The following is a 19,901-nucleotide window of genomic DNA, read 5'->3' as shown; positions in this document are numbered from 1 at the left end:
CGCCGGGCCGTACATGCCGCATAGCCATGCCGCACATGCGCGTTTGCGGCTGCACATGGCGCAAACGCGCAGGCGCGACCCTGATTCCCTCCCCCCCCCCAAAAAAAGAAGCTTGCCGGGCCACAAGGGAATCGGCCGATTTTGCGGCCGATTTGCTTGCGGCCTGGGAAGTTTCTTACTGGGGGGGGGGGCGGGAGAGGGCGCCACAGCCCTGTGCCAGGGCCTTTGCAGCCTGGCACCAGGCCACGGCCTGGTGGTTGGGAACCACCACCATATAGTAATTGTGCTAGGGATTTAGCCTGGAATAACTTAAAGGGATACTCAGTGATCAGAGGTTTCAGTACTGTTGCTATGCTATGTAAGCACCCCTACACCCCTGTTTCTTAGAGTAGTGAGGAGTAGAAATAATTTAATCTCACTAAATATCTTTGACCCTCTTTATATTGTTCAGTTTGCTAGAATTGCTAATCACCAGGTTATCAGAGTTTTCTCTGACCAGTATAAAGAAGTGTATTTACGTAAGCAAAAAAGAGCAGATATGTATCTCAAGCTACAGGAGTCTTTAACCCAGAAAACAATAATCTAATATCTATGTAACTTTTGTAGTTGTGGAAATAAAAGCAACCAAACTATCCAAATGGTATATGTGTTTAAAAAAAACAGTTCTGTTGGCCAGCCACCTTATATTTAAGTAGATTTTTGTGTTACAATATTCCTGATGCAGTTGCAACTTAAGTTATGTAGTTCAGAAGGTTAAAGAACAAGTGCTAGAGAATTGCAGCCATGCTTATCTAGTGAGAAGGTGAGAAAGTTCTGTGTTAAGAGCACTGCTTGGAAAGCAATGCTTGGAATATACACCAAGGCTGTAGATTTCACTATTCATTGTTTTGTCCCTTTCTACTTGATGCAATTAGGGTTGGTCGTCAGAGCGAAGATGAGGTCATATAAAATATGATTGTTAGGGATTTGTCTTGGCCTTCATTAAAAATGTAGCGGTAAAGATGAATGCACACAGCTAAGATTTTGAAATTAAAACAGAATGGTAGCAGAACAATTTCAGGCATATCTAAATGACACATCTTCCTGTGACCTTTTCAGTTTGGCTTTTGGCCTGGTTATGCCATAGCTTTGCTAGAGCCAGTGCATGTAACTATGAGACAACAGGGGATTTTCTTCCTTGTTGATATTGTTAGATATTTTTTAGGCCTGTAGGAAGCTTTGATTGGTCTTTTTCTATAGATGGTGAAGAGTTCCTACTGGCCATCTCCCTGGGAATTACAGTGCTGTCTTCAGTGTACTACATACTTTAATTATATGAGGCTGTAGCTTCACAGTGGGATATTAAGATGTTAATGACACCCAGTTAGATCTCTTTGTCACAGCCTTGGTGTACTGTGGTCGCTGACTGAAATCTGTTCCCATATGCTGTGGATTAGGAGAAACAAACAAATGAAATTCAGATAAGATGAAGATGATAAAGGTCCAGGTTTAGATATTCAAGAAGGAATTGATAAACCAATTTCAGTTGGTGTAAAGCCTAATAGATAAGGTGAAATGTTTGGGGATTCTCTTTGACCGTTTATGCACTGGGAACTTCACTGCCCTACCCCCCTGTCAGGAGCACAGATCGGGGGCGGATGAGGTGCACCAGGCCAAATGCTCCCCCATGTTGGTGCAGGCAGAGGTGGGGCAACCTGCCACAACTAAAACTCCAGCCTGCAGCCCAGCATGAAACCTCTAGTGCATAAATGGTCTTTGTCTTAGCTTCTCTTCTTGAAGAACATATTGGAATAATTGCTAAACTAGGCTTCTGTTATCTTCATCTACAGTTATCAGGCTGCACTTCCTTATGTTTTGATTGGTGTGGGACAGTGAGAACATAAAGCTAGTCCTGAAGCAAGTGCTTTGGTTACATTGTTTCGAGTTAAAGGTCTTGGTTTTCATCTATAAAGCACTTCACAGTGTAGAGCCCTCAGACCTGAAGAACTGTCTCCCATTGTATCAGCAACTCACATGGGAACGTGGAACCCTTCATTTGGTTCTGCTTTGGTTCCTTTTTATCAAACACAATCCTCTAGAACAGTGGTCCCCAACCCCCGGTCTGGAGACCGGGACCGGTCTGTGGGTCAGTTGGTACCGGGCCGCGGCTCCTCCTCGTCCTCTCCCTGGTTGCTGCCTCAGGAGCTGCCCTCCCACTCTACCACCGGCTCACCTTTGGTGTTCTCCAGCGGCCACCATGGCTGGTGCTCCCCCTCGGCATGGCACTATGTAACTGCTGCTGGCAGCGCCCCCCCAGCTGGCGGCGGGAAAGCAAGTGGAGCAGGGCTCAGGCATCAGTGGTGACGTCTCTTGGCAAAAGACTACCCCCGGGCCTCAGTAAAATTGTCAAGCATTGAGCAGTCCCCAGTGATAAAAAGGTTGGGGATCACTGCTCTAAAACATCCTTTTCCAACCTTTTGACTGGAGGACCTCTGTAATGTTTTTCAGGCTCAAAAAGTGCCGGGAATGGTGTCAGCTGGCCACACTGCCATGAAAGTTTGTTGGCTTCTGTTCTAAACATTCTATAATTTGCAGTACTATGGTTCTTCATTGCCACAACTAATTAGACAACTTGATATATGACAGAGAATATGTGAGAGAATGTGCTACATTTCCAATATCCTATAGAGATTTTTTCTGCGGCTGAGAAATACAGTTTATGGAATAATTAAAAATGGAACCAATTTGAAGAACTTGTATGTACTTTCCAGAGAGTAGGCTGTATGTATATAATTTTCCTCCAGAGGATGTGTAATCTCTTTTTCCTTGTCATGATTTTGTCATCCTTATACTTCCTCCCTTTCCACTCTATTCCTTGGGCACAGCTACAGGATTATGCCTATACATGTGTGTATGTATGCACTCGTGGACAAATTTGTGGGGAAGGAGAGTAATCAGCAAAGCTCTGTGGAAAGGAGGATAAGGAAGAAGTAGCAACATGGTTATATGTAAGGAGTGAAAGATTATGAGAACCCAAAGCACCTGTGACTAAATTGCTATAGAAGTAATTGTGCTCAGCAGTATGCTTCATCAGTATAGCCCCTCCTTTATCATCCCTAGAGTAGCAACTTTATAATGTGTTTACATACATATTTACATATAAAAAAACTATTATGGAATACCACACTTTCACAAATGAAAATTCTACTTTTTAGCTATCAGTTAATCATCGAAATTAAGATTATTCTGTTTAAGACTTATTATTGCCTGATCAAATACCACACTGGAAATGTCACATTATTTCTCTGTATTGTGTAATCTGTATAGCTCTCTCTCTTGTACTAAGCTTTGTATCTCTAAGAAATTGGCATTTAGCTCATTCCATATTCTGTTGCAATAATAGTATGGATTTATTTGATTTGATATACTGTTGGCAGGGTTGTCAACTGCCTGGAGAAACATTGTCTTGTTCCTTTAATAGAGATTTAATGGAATGTTAACTTAAGCTGTCCATTAAAGGGCAGAACATTTTTCTCCAGGTTACTGGCAATGCTAGCTGTCATAGATGTGTTTGGCTTAACTCCCTTCAAGGTTTCTGTGGGACGGATCTCTTGATGTGTTTTGGCTGCCAATGTTGGACTTTTCCTCCTCCAGTTTTTCTTCATGTATATGCTGTTGTTTATCCCATGTTTTAGAGAATCTTTTACATATAGTTTTGAATTGCAGTATGCAATTAGTTCAGGCTCCGTGTGTGGACAGTGACATGCAAATAGGATAAATAGGCTGTCTGTAGGCATTTTACATGTTTTTGATGTTCCATTTGTATTAAGTACAGTATTAGTTCCTAATTCATAAATGGAAAATAGTTAGCTTATTCTGTTACAGTTTTTGCTCCTGTCATATTTCCTGATATTCCATGTGTGGATTTCATTTTGGAGGAAGTGTTTGAATAGTTCAGATAGCATCTAAATAGGAACTGTGGTGAACAGATGTGGCAGGCCATGCATAATGAGAAATGCTTCAAGGAACTGTTAACAATATTAAGTATATATCCTGGCTAGCATCCTTTTACTTGTTCTTAAAATTATGATATGTGTCATATTAGCAGACAGGAGGGGTGTAACAGCTTGGAATATGCATTGTTATAAAATGGCTGCTTGCATCTCCATCCCTAGAATTTTAAGAAATCTATCAGTCACATGTAATACTTTGCCTCTCACGTGACACAATTATTCTGGGAAGACATCCTTTTAAAAATAAAAATAAAACTGAAATTTTGCATCTAAAATTGCAGTCCTAGGGAATTTTTATTTCATGTTGAGAGTAAATTTGTTGGGAAGCACAGTCTGCTTAATGCTGCTAAGTTCTGTAAGCCTGAAGGCTGTTTGCAAGTGTTGCAGAGTGCTCTCTTTGTGACCCAAAGAGAGGAAAAATAGTGTTCTACAAGGTTACTTCCTTGTTAAGTTTGGAATAATAGTGACCTGAATGCTTTTCTTCTTGCCTCTCCCAATCACTTTAGTTCCTGTTGAAAACAGTGTTGTGCTTTCGGGTGTGATCTAGCTAAGCGTTCTGCCTGTATAGTATCGAAATGACCTCCAGAGATGGGGAATGTGTTATTGAAATTTATATCATCATAAGCTTAAACATCTTGCAAAGTTTGCCCAGTTGTAGAAGACTACGTTGAGCAGGAGCTCTTTGTGAGTCCTTGAGACTCACCAATGTTTCATTTTTGGGGTTCCTTTTAACTTGCTCAGTGCCCTTGGATAAAGGCTTGGTAAACATTTATGGGAATATGTTATAATAGCCCTGGAAATGGCATGAGAAGGTTTAAAATATTGATGTGTGTTTGTGCCAATCAGGTACCTATTTATATATTTAAGCCTTGGGCAGTACATGCCACAAACAACCCACGTACTGCAGGCTTTCAAATGCTTAGGGAGAAGTCCATTTGGGAGCACAGCATAGAATTATATATTAAGGATTTATTAGATGGCCTACTTCAGTGCTTTATTGGCTGGACTGTAGATTCTGGGTGCTGAAGCTGTGCTTACTTCCAAGTTAATTCATTGAATGTCTATGGTTCCATAGCACAGATTGCAAGTCCAAGTACACGTGGGCAGTTCTAGCTGCAGTATTGACCTTTTAAGAACAGCAGAGTTTACTCAGAAGATGCAATAGACCCAGTGAACTTACCCTTCCAGTATTCTACAACTAAATTTGCACTGTGAGAATGAATCTAGAAGATAGATTTTGAATGTTTCAGAATAATCATGGCTGCCTACTTGAGAGGACATCTGTGCAATGGTCCTTTAGAATAAAAAGTAGTGTATTTTGAATATGATGGCTATTTTATAACCATGCATTGTTGCCAAATATAATTCAGGGCTGGTGAATGATACAAATTTTCTCTAATCTTACTTAGAAATTAGAAATTAAATATGTAGCGGGTTGTGCCAAGAGTGAGAATTATAGTATTGAGTGGCTATGCAGATTTAAAATTAAGCTTCAGGCTTATCCCCCTACTTGCCAATCTGAATTTCCTCTGCAGCAGTCCTGCAACTGCACATGTAAGAAGCCTGGCCATTCAGAAGTCTGTAGATTTTGCGTACTGCAAGCTGTGTAGTTACCTTTCTTTTGATGTTCACTAAGAATAACATATGAAGTATAGAAGCCGAACTGCAGATGTCTCAGAATGAGAACTTCAAGCAACAGTTTTGTGTATTTTGTCCTTGCAACTTGCAGGGAATATTAATAGATGTGAAGCTCTGACAGAGTGATAGCAACATTATGTAAAGAATGGTGGAAGGGTACAGAATGGGTCAGATTATTCTTTACTGTCTGAAGTCATAGATACCAGTTATTGCCTTCATAGTCTAGTGTGTGGGTTGTTTACCTGAGAAGAACATTTAAAAATGTTCAATAAAACTGTGAATACTAAAGGATGTTTATGTGAAGTGGTAAAAATGCCTGATGTACAAAGGTCCCAATTTCTATTAATTTAAGTGGAGCTTGCACTGGAGCAGTTTCCTATGGTCTGTGTCAACATTCATCTAAGTAAAACTCTCAAAATATAATCTTTCAGATAAGAGTACTTGCAAGGAATGATTTCCGAACCATTCCCATTATAGATAGCTACAGTTCGTAATAATTAGTTTATTGAAGCCTCATCATATGCAACGTGATGCAAAGTCATATGTACAATGCAAGTTTTGTGGTATTGACATCTGTTCTTGTCTGTCCTGTATTCTGAATACAGATTTTTATCTTGTGCTGCTGGACAACTCTGATCAGGAAGTAAAATCAATTGTGCATAAAATGTGAAGGATGATTAAGAGGGAGTGGGTTTCCCATGGTTAACTGGCTTTCCTTTTGTTTACTGCTAAAAGGAAATCAGTAGAATTCTTCTATCAGAACACCGATAAAACTGTTTGGAGTACACTTCTGTTTATGTCTAGAGCTTTTCATTCTGGGATAACTAACAATATTACTTTTGAGTCTTAAACAAGATATATGCAGTCTTGTTGCATGTTGAGACTTGAATTGTCGTAAGCAGTTAAAAATTTTCTTCAGCGGCCTCCAGGGTGAAATTAATAACTGAGCAGTCCTTTACAAAGTTAATCCTGTCTAAGCCCATTAATTTTAGTTAATTTAGACTTCTGCAACTCTGGTAGGGTTGCACTGTAAGTCTCTTAAATTTTACAATGTTTGCTGTAGCTCCCTGGTAGGGAAGGGGAACAGAGAGAAATTCTCTGCAGCTTAAGCAAGTTAAAACAAGTATGTAACTGACATTAGTGCTCTCACAGACTTTTTCAATGGGTCATTAATGAAGCACAGCTATATAGACATTAAAAATGTTTTGTGTGGGCTAGCTCTATAAAAGTAATATTAAGAAGGAAAAGTGATAATACGCTTCATTTTTAAGATGATATTTGAAGTACCTTTTTGACATACATATAAAGGAGTGAACAAAAAAAAAGCTTACACAGCCTTCCTCATTCCAACTAGGACATCCTACCTTTGTATAATCTTGTCAGTACAGATTACATGCCTGCCATATGTCTGGTAAATATTTCACCATGTGTCAATGTTTGTAGGAAATAGTCCTTTTAAAAGCGGTGTAATTTTGTAGTCCCCTATACATAGAGTAATTAAATCCACGAGTGAAAATAGGTTTAATTTATATCATGGACTGAGAAAGGTTTGTTGATGCTTGGCAAAGCAGGAAGAATTCAACCTCTTTGTGAAACCTGCTGATCAATTTCTGTTAAACCTGCCTTCAGAACCATTTTTGAGCTGAAGCTAGGGTGTGTGTGTGTATATATATATTTTAAATAAAAGTTACAATTTACTAATTATTTTCTTCTTATTTTTTCCTAGCTGTCTACACATCTCTTCCTTGTACTCTGTGTAACTGGTGACCAAGAGCTTTCTTTCATCTTCGTGCCTACTTATGCATATTTAAAGCACAAACTCAGATTCTAGGGGGGGAAAATACCATGATGGGCCCATCCCAGATGACTTGGATTGTACACTGTTGATAATGGCTTCACATTGGTAAGGATGTCCTCTTGAATAATTTTATATTCTAGAAGTTGTAACCTTGTCTTGTTCTCTGCTTCCCCTGCACCATGTGTATCTTTTCGTAATTATTCTGCTGGAACATTTGATATTGCATTTCACCTACTCTCATTTAATATACTTCTTATTGCTACCAAAGTATTGAAAAGAAGACACCATTTTGTGTTGCTTGTAAGTGTTGCATTGCAGTATTTTATTTGATCCATGCATTTGCAAATGCAGTGTTCTTGAAACATTGCAAGTAGCCTCAATGAAGAGAAACTCACAAGGCCTTTTCATTGGACCACCTTAGCAAACAAATTGATGGTCCAAGAGAAAAAGTAGACCAGAAAAAAACTTCCTTTTCTCCTCCCTCTCCCATGTAATTTCTCTGATGTTTAGATCAAGAAAGTGATGGTGCTTGCTTCCCTACAGCCAAGTTATGTGCAGGAGATGGGTGCAGTCATGCATGTGCATTCCCAACCAGGATTTCTCCTCATCATTAAGATCTTTCCTCCTTTGCCATAAATATAAGTGTTTGTTAGGGTTATAGGAACCTGGCCTCAAATTCTAGTTTATGCTTTAAACAGCAGCAGCTGAGAATTTGCACATGCTATGCACTCATGCTGCAAGACTTCCATGACAGTGCATAGAGGCAGTGGTTTTGTTTTTATATTGTGGGACTTTTCCTTCCTTGCAAACTGCACTTTGATAGATCTGGGCCAATTATATACCCTCATTGGTACTTAGCTGAGACCTATCTGGGTATTCCCATTAGATACAGAAAGCTCCCCTTTTCTCCTGGGTGTCCTTACTATACTACCTTATTTGGCACAGAGTTGCAGTTTTGCTTTTAAGAGGGAAAAAATGTGGGGTGTTAAAATGACCTCAAGAGTAACAACTTGGAAATTGCATCCCATTCCATTTGGAAGCTCTGTTCTTTGATGTTTTAGAAGCTTCCACCTCTTTTATTTTTCCCTTTAGCTGACATTCAGTCACTCCATGCTTTCTGGAGAGTAAGTCTATTTTAAGTTTCTTTTATTAACATAAAGAGTTGTATTTCTTCTGCATATCTGATGATACCTCTGGAAAGCTTGATTCAGTGTTGATACCAAAGACTCAAGGGTGATTTTGTCAAGCATGGCCATCACTCTACTCCAGGTTCTTTCAACAAGAATTTCGTGAAATCCTGGGGTTCCTTTATGGTTCCAGAAGGGTTATACTGATTGGAAGTTAATTCATTTTTAATAAACATTTAATTTTTTTAAAATTTTTGTTTTGGATGATATGATCATATATGGTTATGTTGACCCCCCCCCTCCCCCATGGCCAATGACAGACAAGGAGAGGCCTTGTTCATAAAAATCATTCCTGGCCAAGACTTGCTCCACATGGTAGTAACTGAAGTCCAGAGAGGTAAGTAAACTCATTTTAACTTAACTGTGCTGGGGGCAGGGCAGGGGGCAATGGATGCATGCCCCAATCCTGTTCCTTGTTAGTCCAATCCACGTTTATTCAGTCACAGACCAAAAGAATACAAAAAATAAATAACAGATAAAACATAGTAGCAATAATAGCAAACGTAGCAATATATGGACTAAATAAGGTTTAAAATTAAAAAGGCACACCAAACAAAGCTAGTAACCTGAATATAAAGCTTAGTAGTCAACTGTCAACATTAATCAATCATAGAGTAACTATATTTTAACAACCCAGTTCTTTCTGATTCTAGCAGCTAGCCAAGCTAATCTAGCTACTTTATTTGTTAATTTACTGTTTGAATGAGATAACAATAGTTGTAGGTGTTGGTTTTCCAGGCTACAGAGGCAATCGATAAGCAATGGTATTAATACTCCTGTATGTATGCAATTATGTAATTTATATAATTTGCACTCAAATAAGACATGCTCAGAGGTTTCAGTTTGACCAATTCAGATGCAAATGCGATCCGTGAGTGGGACTCTGTTAAATTTTCCACTGAGATATGCAGAGGGTAGGGCACTATAATGAAGGAGGGCAAAAGATCTTCTGTGTTCTGAATTTGCAACATTAATTAGGTATGTGATTAATGTGTCCCTAATTAATAGAACCTTGTCCAGTGGAATAGGCTGGTGATCCGTTTCTGGCGTTGGAGGGTGGGATGACAGAGCATGATGTCACATCTGGTGGGAATGTCTGGGTGATGTAACTTCTGGTGACATGTGATGTCTGGGGGTGTGGCAAGGATGTATGGCCTGCTGACATCTCTTATGGAGTTTCTTGAAGCCTGAAAAATGTTTCAGGGGTTTCTCAGTGATAAAAAGATTGAGAAAGGCTATTCTAGTTACATCAATGTGTTTGAAGAGACCTCCTTTGGCAGATAGAATGAACAACAAACTACAGGCGGGAGATTATAAATTAGAAAAAGGAACAGTTGCAAATACAGAACTAGTTTCTACTCCAACTATACTTATACTTCAGTGTGTTGGTTTTCTGCATGTGGCTGTTAGATTAACATTCAAAAATAGTATTCCGTTATTTACAAGTTGATGTGATTCAATCCTCACTCTGCTGCATCTGTAGCTCTCTTAGCCTGCTTTATTATTAATATTCATAAAACACTTAGCTTCACGAACTAGAATGGCAGGGCAGAAACAATGATAGCTTAATGGATCAAAATGAACTTTTCTTAACAGGATTTTCTGTAAACATATTCATAGTTAAAAGCGTGCAACATGCAACAAGTCCAGTGAGTTAAGTTTTAAATTCAGGGAGGTATTAGGTAAAGAAGTAATACTGCAGGAAGTGAAAACTAGTTTTGCCTTTTGGCAGTACATAAAAATGCAGCAGACTTTTAGGGTAGTGTCTGAGGGGAAAAAAGCTCTTTATGTATTCTGTACTTTGTTTAGTGGGAGTAGCTTAATTCAATAACAGTATTGTTCTTGATTTCGTAAGAATGCTGTAGTTTCCACCACATGATTTATATTTGTTCATCTTTTAGGGCAATGGTTTACTTGAGCATTCAGGGTTTTTTTTAAAGTAGTGCTACAAAGATACTGCCGTTAATTTAATGCTAAAGGATTTGTTTTGTTTTAATTTCTAGCTTTTGGCTGCAGTCTTTTCCATTCTTGAAAGTTAAGTCCAGTGGACTTGATGGGGCTAACTTTTGAGTAAACATGCATAATATTGGCTGCATGTTAATCTATTTAAATGAGTGGATTGGGGGGGGGGCTTTGGGGACCTGCAGTACCTTTGAGGCCAACCAAGTTTTATTCAAGGTAAAAGCTTTCTGATTTGAAGAAATGTATATAACACAAGAGCTTATACCTTGACTAAAACGTGGTTGGTCCTAAAGGTGCTACTGGACTTACTTTGTTCAGCTGCTTTAGAGCAACATGGCTTCCTTCCTGAATCTCTGTTTAGGGCTGTACATCATATAGGCCCCAATTAGAATGGAAAGTGAGGATGATTTTGTAGACTGAATGTGAAAAGTAAGGATAGAAAGATGAAGAGAATACACCCAAGCAGTGGTTGAATGTGTAATGTTATAGCATTTTCCACAGGCCTGCGAGACGGAGATCTTCCACCAGGTCTTCGGTTGAGGTCAGGGCATGAGAGATCAGATGGGCCCCTCCAGGCCAGATTGTCATCTTGCAGTGGATTGCCGGCACCCATGGATCACTCCTATTGAGGCACAGAGAAGGAGCTGTCTGAACTGGGTGGGTGGAGGATAGGGTTCTTTTCCTTTGCTGCTGGGATATTTTTAACAGGGGATTAATGATATTTTATATGGGGTTTTATTACTGTGTAGCCTGCCTTGAGATGCCTTTGTTGATGGTGACGGGTAATAAATCTACTACTACTCCTACTAATTTTTTAGAACGTCATACTGTGAACAATAATTTTGCTGTTGTCTGTTTCCAAGCAAAAATCTGAAGATGGTTTATTAAAGCAGTATTGCTTTTCCCTCCTCTGCAAAATTGATGATGAACCAAAGAAGATGTAACCATTCCTTATATATATGTTTAGGTTCTAAATTAGTGTTTGTTTTTGTATGGCAGATGGCTGCACAGCTAGTTTTTAACTTGGGTAATAGGAGGAATGTGGCCTGGGTGGCAGGTAGGTAAATTTATCCTTATGCTCCATACCTGCCATGAATGGGAGCAGGTAGTAAGCATTTGAGGCCTTGTTGGGTTAGGAAAACAAGGTATCAAATTGCAAGCTCATTCATTACTTTTCAGAGCCAACTGGAGTTTTAGTTTTGTTTCTTATCTGTTTAGTTTCTGTCGTTCAAGAAGCTTATATTATTTATTTTATAAGGATATGATCATCATATTTATTGCTTGCCACTCCTAGACTGGCTGGCTCATGGTGGGTTACAAAATAAAACCCCCATCTGTGAAAATATACTACAACTCCCTACCCCTCTCCCCACTAGCCCTTCAGCTCAATGACCTTCCCAACCTGTGCTTGGGTTGTGTGTTAATGGGGAGTTAGCATGATATTCTGGCTATTCCAAGGAGGGGCACCCTGATCTTATCTGCCTTGGCCTCAACGTTCAGTCTTTATACATCATCCCAATCCTATCCAGTCTTCCAGGCAGATCTGACAAATTTTATTATATGTTCCTTCTACTTTGAGATCATTCCAATGAAACTGCTCTTAAGGTTGCTGAATTCTGTGCTTTGCTTTGGCCTGTTTAATATAATACTTTCTTCTTTGTGTTGCTGACTGTAGTTATATATCTAGGATTAGAATGATAACATTGCACTGAAATTCCAGACCATCTCAAGGCTTCATGCTTAGTTTTTACTGGAGATGGCATCAGCATGCTGGTGTGCCAGGCCTTGCTCCTGGTTCCTCCTGGGGATGGCTGGTGCTGTGTGGTAATCTTGCAATAAATAGTAAAATTCAAAGTATTGTTTTTTGGGGGGCAGGGGAAGAGGAACTAGTGCAGATAAAACAGAAATCAGTTGCATGATTAAGGTTTAACTACATATATTGTCATTGATTAAATTTGCCTATGTATAGTTCTGAAAGGGGGGGGACTCGTTCCGTTTAATGTCTACAGTGGTATGCAGATAAGAGGGGAAAGAGAAATGGAAATATCTCCATTATCATTGACCATCTACACATTTTGTATTGAAAAGTTTTAACTGTGCCTGATTCGGGTTACTCACATTGATTGATCTGTGTTGTAATCCTTCTCAAAAGCTTTCTTGGTTGCTGGATTAGTTGGGCATTAATGAGGATTTCAGAACTCTACTCCCTTTTTATGATCTAAACTTGTCTGCTCATTTCAGAAGGCTTTGAGTTTTTTAGTCCTCTGATTTCCTTGCAAATATAGTACATTTAAGTTTCTCATTCCCCTGACTAAAACTTCAGAATGCATAACAGCTAAGGGAACTTTCCTTAATAGGCAGGGATGGATGGGGGAAAAAATGAAATTTACTTTGTGTGGCCTTGGTCCCAGTAGGATACATCCAAGTACTGTTTATGTGAGAGAAGCAGGAGGACAAAAACAAAATAAAATATCTCTGGTCTCAAAATGGCTGAGCTGTTAACCTTGAAAGCATCACTCTGATTGGAGAAGGGTGGCTCTCCCCCTTTTATCCAGATGCTGTTTTCTTTTAGGCTTATTTTTATAGAGATTCTATTTTCTTTTAGGTTTATTTTTATACTTCTGAGTGTTGTTTTCCTATGACTTATATTGTCATGGTCCATGCACAGGCCGTATGTCTAATCTAGAAAGCTCTAGAAGTGGCAAGGTGTATTGGCTTTCAGTAATTTTTTGGTCTTTCATATAGTGAAGTGAGGTATGATGTTAATGCTTTCTTGTTGAGTTCTGATCTGCTAGTGGGAGACGTATCAGGAAGCTATTTTTTTTTAAGGAGGAAAAGGTTGAAAGCAGAACATAATCTAAATAGTTTCACTAGTACCTGGGAAAATAGACAGAGCATTTTATAGTTATGGAATGCTAGAAGAGCATAGAAGATATTTTTGGATAGTACAAAGAAAGAAGTAGAATTCAGCGTTTCTTTTGCACTTATAGAGCTAGAGGTACGTAAATAATTCTTGTTATATGTTATTTCATATCTATACACACTTCATATACTTAATGGAAGTCCAAGATTATTGATGGTTGAATTCAGTACTGAAGTACAGGACAATGTTTTATAATGCTCTGTACTCCTGAGCTGGGTAACATTTATAGACATGCTCTTACAATATGTAAGAAATTAAAGATGCAATATTTAATTGAAAGTTGGGGTCTTGTTATCCCTATGTGAAAGGCAGACACACAATAAATTTCCTGAAGTGATTTGTTCTTCTGCAGCTTGCTTTGCATTTGAATGAATTGTGTATGTCTGAAACTGCCCTTCCAAATTCTGGAGTTGCTTGCTTATAAGAAAGATAAGGTTTACGTTGAATTCTGTTCATAGTTCAGGAAGAGAAACAGTCTCTGAAATGTGTTGCCTGTAGTTCTACCTGTTCTGTCATTCATTTGCTGTAGCCTTAAGGAAAGTGGTCATGAGCTAAAAATCCAACGGTTTTGTGGTGAATCTTTTTTGGATCATGATTGAAGTGGGCTGGTTTTGATTCAAACTTGCTTTCTGCCTTAAATTCTATAGAATAGTTTAATAATTTAATCTTTATAATAATATTTTTGAATAGTGTGATTGCAAAACCTTTTCACTATAAACTATAAAGCTTTGTAACGGAGTTTGTGTTACCTTAATATGTTGTGCTTGAGAGCCCTTGTGATTTGTAGCCCAGTCTTTAAATTCTACACTATGAGCTTTGTCATGTAAAAGTAGTTCCCTTTTTCAGCCTGTTACACTTCATGTCGTGCTCCCCCTTGCCCCAAACCCTTTGTTTTTGTCTGGTTTATTTGTGTTGAATTCACATTCTCTAATTTTGATTAAGTAGAAAATGCCCTGGTACAGAGCCAGGAAGAAGAGAGGGGATGGAGGGGCAGTGGCATAGTTATTTGCATGCAGAAGGCCTCAGATTCAAGTTTCCGTATGTCCAGTTTAATGCCTGGCGTAACAGATGATGATAAACAGCTCTCCTTGAGGCCCTGGACTGAATTGATCTTTTAATCTTGATAGACCGGTGTTATAACTCTGCATGAGGTAGCTTCATGTATTTGTGAGCTGACATTTTCAAACTATGAAGATGGAGATAATCTAAGTGGGAATGAGTAGGTGCTATATATCAAGATAAAGCCCTGAGCGTGTTTAAATTTTGCTTCTTTGAAACATTTGTTCAATGCATGTTAATTGAGTGTGTTTCTACCATCACCACCACCCTGCGCATCCAGTGGCATATCAATTAGTTTAATGCATTTTATTCTTGTGTGAGTTAATTTTGCCAGAAAAGTGATGCATGTCCTCTCTTCCTATATTCTTTTCTTCCACTCTAACCTGACCCTGAAGCTGCTTTTAGGCATTCTGAAGTGTTACCAGTAGATGTCAGTCTACACAGTCTCTTAATGTAGAAATTTTGACGTTTGTTGCATTCTTTAAAAGCATAGAGATTTAATATGGGTTAGTTGCCAGAGTCATACATTACCCTAATCTTATGGTTAAAATGAATAATCTGTTCTGCCTATATTTACAAGATGTGTTTTTTTTTTGGGGGGGGGTGCCATAAAAATCTCCATTAGCAGAAGCGTATCTACAGAAAAAAACGCCAATGGCAACCACTGAAATTGTGCCCCTGTCCAAACATCTGGCAGCCATCCTTTAGGAGCAATGCCAATCCAATAATAAATGTAAAATAAAAAAATTAGTCTTATAGAATTAAATGGTAAATAATTCTAGGAATCAACATCAAGAAAATGAGGATCATGGCACCTGGCCTTCTTAATTCCTGGCAAATAGATGGGGAAGAAATGGAGATAGTGACAGATTTTATTTTCCTGGGCTGCAAGATCACTGCAGATGGGGACTGCAGCAAAGAAATTAAAAGATGCTTGCTCCTAGGGAGGAAAGCTATGGCAAATCTAGATAGCGTCCTAAAAAGCAGAGACATCACCCTGCCAACAAAAGTGCGTTTAGTCAAGGCTATGGTATTCCCAGTTGCAATGTATGGCTGTGAAAGTTGGGCCATAAGGAAGGCCGAGCGTCAAAGAATTGAGGTTTTTGAACTCTGGTGCTGGAGAAGACTCTTGCGAGTCCCTTGGACTGCAAGGCGAACAAACCGGTCAGGCCTAGAGGAGATCAGCCCTGCCTGCTCCTTAGGAGGCCAGATCCTGAAGATGAAACTCAAATACTTTGGCTACCTCATGAGAAGGAAGGAATCCCTGGAGAAGAGCCTAATGCTGGGAGCGATCGAGGGCAAAAGAAGAAGGGGACGACAGAGAATGAGGTGGCTGGATGGAGTCACTGAAGCAGTAGGTGCAAACTTAAATGGACTCCGGGGAATGGTAGAGGACAGGAAGGCCTGGAGGATCATTGTCCATGGGGTTGTGATGGGTTGGACACGACTTCGCAACTAACAACAACAAATTTTAGGAATCTTTGGTAACTATTGTCTTGCTTATTCCTAGAGCTATCCACATCACCTCAGAGTTTTGTGACACCTCACCATGTCTCTGTCCCCAACCCCTCTACCAGTTGCCAGGCTTGGCCTGATAACCCTACCTCCCATCATAGTGGGAGGCCTGACAACACTGTGTGGAACCCCACAAAATAAGTTCTTCTCCAGTAACTCTTTTAACAGCCCTCTGAATTGGATACACAAGGAACAATGTACATTAATCCAAAGCAATCCTGTAATACTTAATTCTTGTTTCAAATACCTCAGCAAGATTGCCCAGTCCACTGTAATAAAAAGCTGCTGATAACAACAGAGAACCACAGTCCTAATCTATGATCAGCTGAAGGCACCAATACTGTCTCTCTCCCAAAGCCCAGACTGAAAGGGATCTAGGGCAGCCAGGAAGAGCAGGGTTTTTCTGCAACCATTCTCTCAGCTGGTTCAGAAAAGGCAGATCTTAACCCCAGATGACATTGGTCGCTTTATCCTTTACTATTTTTTCAAAGTAGTGGTTGGATAGCCAAGAAAATTCCCCAAGTTAGTGATTGATTTATAACGAATTATTGGAGTCTCACAAATCTACTCTTAAAGGTAAAGGTAAAGGTATCCCCTGTGCAAGCACCGAGTCATGTCTGACCCTTGGGGTGACGCCCTCCAGTGTTTTCATGGCAGACTCAATACGGGGTGGTTTGCCAGTGCCTTCCCCAGTCATTACCATTTACCCCCCAGCAAGCTGGGTACTCATTTTACCGACCTCGGAAGGATGGAAGGCTGAGTCAACCTTGAGCTGGCTGCTGGGATTGAACTCCCAGCCTCATGGGCAAAGCTTTCAGACGGCTGCCTTACCACTCTGCGCCACAAGAGGCTCTTACTCTTACAAGATTACAAAAGTAAACACCCCTCCAAGATCCCCACACTATTGGTTTGCATTTGCAAAGTACAACATTTTTTTTATACAGTAGGTCCTTCTCAGAATCTACCGTCAAATGTAACACCTTTGTATAAGTGAGATAGTATATTTATGCCTCATGATAAACTATATTCAGGTTTAAGAAGAAGAGTTGGTTCTTATATGCCGCTTTTCTCTACCCAAAGGAGTCTCAAAGCGGCTTACAGTCGCCTCACCTTCCCTTTCCTCTCCCCACAACAGACATGCTGTGAAGTGGGTGAGCCTGAGAGAGCTCTGATAGTCCTGCTTGGTCAGAGCAGTTTTCTCAGTGCTGTGGCAAGCCCAAGGTCACCCAGCTGGTTGCATGTGGAGGAGCACAGATTCAAACCTGGCTTGCCAGATTAGAAATCCACACTCCTAACCACTACACCAAGCTGGCTCTTAAACATTAAAGATGTCGTAAATCTAGCCATTTCACAAGGGCAGCTGTGCAAACATTCTGTAGCAAAATTAAACAAGCATCCAGTAGCACCTTAAAAGCTAATAAAACTTACTGCAATATTAGTTGGTGTGAGTCAGAGCTCAGTTTGTCAGATAAAGAGTATACATCCAATTCAGCTAAATTTATATCATTTAAATTGTATTATTAATTTAATTATTTAGAATGAATGTTCTATGCATGATTGCCAACCGTGCCTGGAGAAGAGGAGGTTGAGAGGGGACATGATTGCTATCTTTAATTATTTAAAAAGTTGTCACTTAGAGCAAAGCAGGGAGCAGTTCGTGTTGACAACAGAGGATAGGGCCCGCAGTAATGGCTTTAAACTTTTTGATATGCCACTTTGAAATGAAAATGTCTGTTCATCTTCTGTCTTCATATGCAGACCCACATTGGGACCGCTTGTGCAGGCTGGCCATAGAGAAAATTTTCCTAGCTTGAAAGCTCCCAAAAAGGACATCCCAGAAGTAGGAATCATGCATGCATAGATTTTCCTACTGGCAGCATCACATGATCCCAAGGCAGGCTGCCCCTTTCCCTGAGTTCTTTTTTTGGGGGGGGGGGGCACTGCAAGAGGAAGATGCTTTACTAATAGCACTAGTTCTAATTAGTAGAAATGTCTCTTATAATAGTCCCTCTACTAGTAGCTCTATTTCTACTGAGTAGTTTGGCCTTAATGGTGATGTTTGATGGGAAGATGGGAGTCAGAATCACACATCGCTGTAAGAGACCACTTAGGGCCATACAGTCCAGCCCCCGCCTTCTTGAGGATTTAAAGATCACACACTCGTGACAAGAGTTTATCCAATCTCTTCCTAAAAACTTTCAGTGAAGGTATAAGTACAGCCCTGTTCTTTTAAAGAAACTGTTGATAAAACCCATAGTGGCATGTTTCATAATGCAGTTGGTGCTTGGGGTAAAAGCATTCCTCTTGGGAACACAGAATAGGAAGAAACTTGAAGTAACAAATTCACATTTCATTATATAAGTGTCCTGGTTGTGACCATGATATGTGGTGCTAGTCACAAAATATACTTTATTTTATGTAATCTGCAATATGATGATGTCCTTTGCTTAGTAGACTAAATGACATTGCATTTTCCTCCCTAATTCCTGAATGGAAAATTTGCAGTATCCTTAGCGCAATGAATATAGTTGCAGTTCCCCTCTAAAATGTATAATCAGCACAATGCTGGCAAGTCAGACTGTAGATAAGGAACATTGCTTTATCAGCACAAAGATCTAGATTTTAGCAGGTGAAGCTCAGCTGGTTACAGTTCAGTACCAATTTATAGAGCCCTTTTCAGCAGATGGCATACAGTAATCTGTAATTATAATCAGCATAATACATCTTTTAGCTCTGCATCTGAAATGGGGGGTAAGGTTAGAATTACAAAGACAGGATTAAAATAATAATCTCTAAAAGCAAAATTATGCAAGTTTTATAATTAAACATATTCTAATTGATAATGTAGATGGTACAAAATAATAAAATGGACTAGTGCAATGTCTTTTGAATTAATTCATGCTTGATGAAACAGTTGACACAACTCCAGTATTCTTTTTTCAATACAAAGGAGAGGTGGGCTTGGGTTGGAGCAGGGATCAGGGAAAGAGCAGTGGCTTAGTGACAGAGCATGTGCTGTGCATGCAGAATGTAACCAGCATCTCCCACTAAATAATCATGTAGCCAGTTATTCATGATCTGGATGAGGGGGGTGGAGAGGCTACTCATTAAATGTGCAGGTGACACTAAATTGGGAGGAGTAATGAACACCCCAGAAGATAGTGTTCAGTAAGATCTGAACTTACTGGAAAAGTGGGCAAGTGAGAACAAGGTGCAGTTCAGTAAAGAGAAGTGCAGCAGAATTGTACATCTGGGTCACAAAAATTAGAAGCATGCATATTGGTTGGGAGATAGCTTCTGGGTAGCAGTGTATGTGACTCTTAGGGGTACTAAGCTAAATTTGAACGGACAGTGTGATGTGGTAGTAAAGAAGGCAAACGATCTTGAGCTGTATCTGCAGAGGCATCACATCAAAATCACAAGACGTCATAGTCCTTCTGCATACTGCATTGGTCAGACTGCACCTGGAGTACTGTGTGCAGTTCTGAAAACCTCACTTCTTTGGGATCAAGCCTTATGAGAAAAGGCTGAATGTCTTGGGAATGTTCAGTTTGGAGAGAGAAGATTGAGAGGGAACATGATTGCTCTTTTAGTATTTGAAAGCTTGTTACTTGGAGGAGGGCAGGGAAAGGTTCCTGTTGGCAGTAGAGGATAGGGTCTGCAGTAATAGGTTTAAACTATGTGTAGAATGATATTGGCTAAAAACAATCAGTAGTTCAGCAGTGGCATCAGCTACCTAAGGAGGTGGTGAGCTCCCCTCACTTGCAGTCCTCAAGCTGCTATTGGACAGATACTTATCATGGATGCTTTGGGCCAGGCTTTCTCAG

The 19,901-nt window shown here is 39.8% G+C and overlaps 1 protein-coding gene across 2 annotated transcripts in view; it reads left to right on the top strand.

Annotated features, from left to right (window-relative positions):
• FRYL (FRY like transcription coactivator) overlaps nt 1–19,901 on the top strand; it is a 167,458-nt gene that overhangs the window by 3,832 nt on the left and 143,725 nt on the right. For both annotated transcript variants that reach the window (XM_077301924.1, XM_077301926.1), the window contains exon 2: nt 7,357–7,533. The gene's annotated coding sequence lies outside the window, so the exon portion shown is untranslated. The remainder of the gene's footprint in view (nt 1–7,356; nt 7,534–19,901) is intronic.

The sequence above is a fragment of the Paroedura picta genome, chromosome 10 (assembly GCF_049243985.1).
Source record: "Paroedura picta isolate Pp20150507F chromosome 10, Ppicta_v3.0, whole genome shotgun sequence".
Taxonomy (NCBI): domain Eukaryota; kingdom Metazoa; phylum Chordata; class Lepidosauria; order Squamata; family Gekkonidae; genus Paroedura; species Paroedura picta.
Note: the sequence above shows the minus strand (reverse complement) of the source record. Positions and strands in the feature narration are given on the sequence as shown.